We start from the raw sequence: 2,963 nt of genomic DNA on the forward strand, positions 1-2,963 counted from the left end.
GCTCTATCACAATTTCAGGCCTCACCCTTCCTCTTTCAAGACAAAATATAAGTTTAACACACCAAGCAGGCTTGTCATTTCACTCTCAGCCTCTTGCAATACGGAACTTTTGGCTTTACCTAATTTGTTAAATACCTAGTTTTTAGCACTGGGCCTGGCACATAATGAGCACTCAGTAAAATGATCATTGCATGCAGTGAATTGTCCTGGAACACATCTTTTTCCTTCTTCCAAAAAATGCTTAGCATTGGCCATGTGCCAAGTATATAAAATACAATGAGCTATAACTGCAATAATAAAGCTATGTAATATATGTCATAAATTATAGTGCTGACATAGAGGGAAGTGATAAAATCTCTTATACTATCCTATACGTACTTTGTACCACTAATCATACTTTAAAAAATTTAATTACATTTGTTTTTATAATTATAAAAATAATTCACATGCTGTAACAGAGATGTCTAAAGATAAAAATTATTCCTTTCCCCTTTTCCAATTCCACCTCCTTAAAATATGCAAAAAAAGTTAATAATCTAGAGTGTATCTCAGTGAAACTTTCTGTATGGTTAAAAAAATACACACAAATATAGGGGGTTTTTCACCCCTTTCCTCAATTTTTAAAAAACCAAATGGGTATTACATGAGGGTACTTCAAAAAGTTCACAAATTCATATTATCTTTTAATTCTATTTTTCCATGACCTTTTTGAAGTACCCTTGTATATAAAACTCCACGGCTTGCTTTTTTGCTACTGAATAAAGATCATGAAATTCAATGCCAATAAATCTAATTAATTATTTTAACTGTGATTATGTTCCATAATAAGCTCTACCACAATTTATAAAACAAGCCCCTTACTGAGAGACTTCCAAGTTGTCTGCAGTTTCTGTCATCAAAAAATAATGCCAAAATAAATATTCTTTTAACAAGCTTATTCTTATGCTATTACTTATCTTTGGAAAGATACGTTCACAAAAGCAGGATTGCTGGGTAGGTAGGATGTACATTTCAAATTTTAATTAATATTGCCATGTTCCTTTCCAAAGAAGTTGGTTGTAGCAATTCACGTTCCCAATAGCAATGCAAATATAAAAGCGCCTACACCCATACCAACACATAGATGTTATTGTTATTTTTAATTCTTGCCACAGATATCAAAAATCTGACTAAAGTAAGCCTGTTTTTTTGTATCTTATCGTCCAATTCCTTTTCTGCTTGTTTACATACCTCGCCTAGTTTTCCATTGCCTGTCTTTTCCCTATCAATTCATAAGACTGTCCTGTATAAGAATAGCAATCTTTTGTACTATGTGTTGTAAATATTTTCTCCCATTTGTCTTTTAACTTGTTAATAGTGTCCTTTGCCCTACAGAAATATTTTAATTTCATGTAGTTAAATATATCAATCTTTGGCCAAAAGGGTTTTGGGTTTCCTATCTCCCTTATGTTCCTGAGCCTAATGTTTAATGCTTTTAAAAAACATTTAAATCTTTAATGCGAAGCAATGTATTTGTTTATATAGCACGAAGAAGGATTTTTAACATTATTTAAAGTATGTTCTTAAACTTTTTAATAGTTAGCGTAGCTTTATTCTCTTTTCAAAATTTAATTACTTAATCCATCTGCAATGGATTTATATGGCATGAGAAAGAGTATTGACTTTATTTTCTGTCCTCTGTATGAAAATACATTGCTATTTAACACTGCCTATGGAACACAATCATTTAGTATTTGATAAAATAAAAGAACACATGAACAACTAACACTTGGATAGAGCAGGTTAGGTTTCACACACACACAAAAAAATTGAGCAGAAATTTGAGAAATGAATAGTTGTTTAACAAGCAGATTTGGGGTAAGGACATTCAAGGCAGGAGGTAACAGCATACCATGCAGGCACCATAAAGTACCCAGTTATAAAGAAGCTAGTGTTTGCTTGAGTGGGCAGAGATACAGAGAAACTAACAGGGGGGTGGTTGGTCTCTCCAGAGTTCACCATTCTTGGTCTAGAACTAGATAGGTTTAAGTTTTTAAAAGTACTGCCCTCCATTCCTTTTCACCACCAGACTGGGGTTCAGATTCTTTTTGCCATAGCAATCCATAAAAACAGCACCACCCACCATGTGACCCTGAAAACAATTTGTTTTAATTTTACAGATGATCTGTTTTACTTTTATTGGGGAATGGGAGCTGGATTTAGAGTCTAAACTTCGTGTCCTTAGATCCAATGTCGACTAATTTAGAAACAATAGATACTTGATTAAGACCAAGTTATTTCACTTCCCTGAGCCTCAGTTTCCTCATCAGTTCCCACCACTGCTCACTGCACAGGTCTATTGTTAAGATTAAAGGCAAAGTCCCCAGAGGCAGAAAGCCCCATGTACCTTTATTTTTTTTTTAATTGCCTTTCTCCATGCCACTTTGGGTGAGTCATTCCTATAATTTCTCCAGGTCATTTTGAATTTGGGTTTGTTCTTTCAAAGTTCTAGCCAAGCCTCAGCAAGAAACTGCCCCAGCACCTAGGGCATTTTCTGGAAACCCAGCACGCATACTCCTATGTCTGCAGCACTGACAAATCCATTAACTAACAGAACCCCAAGAAAAAGATGCCTTTAGAGTTCCACAGGGCTATTATTCAGGCTTTAAATAGCACCCGAACATCAGTCCTCTACAGCAGAAGCAGAAATGTTCTCTCTTCTGGCTTCATCATTCAGGCTTCCTAACTGCCAGAAGAAATACATATCACACTGTGGATTGCTGATGTCTCTGTAGGTTATTGCAATGCTTTGAAATCTGGCCCTTAAGAAAAGCTAGCAATGGGCCGGCCCGGTGGCGCACTGCTATGGTGCGCAGCTTGGGAAGTGTGGCGGCGCTCCCGCCGAGGGTTCAGATCCCACATACAGACCGGTTCCCGCTCACTGGCTGAGCGAGGCGCGGGAGCAACACCGAGGGCTGCAATCC

The sequence above is a fragment of the Galeopterus variegatus genome, unplaced genomic scaffold (assembly GCF_000696425.1).
Source record: "Galeopterus variegatus unplaced genomic scaffold, G_variegatus-3.0.2 Scaffold5754, whole genome shotgun sequence".
Taxonomy (NCBI): Eukaryota; Metazoa; Chordata; class Mammalia; order Dermoptera; family Cynocephalidae; genus Galeopterus; species Galeopterus variegatus.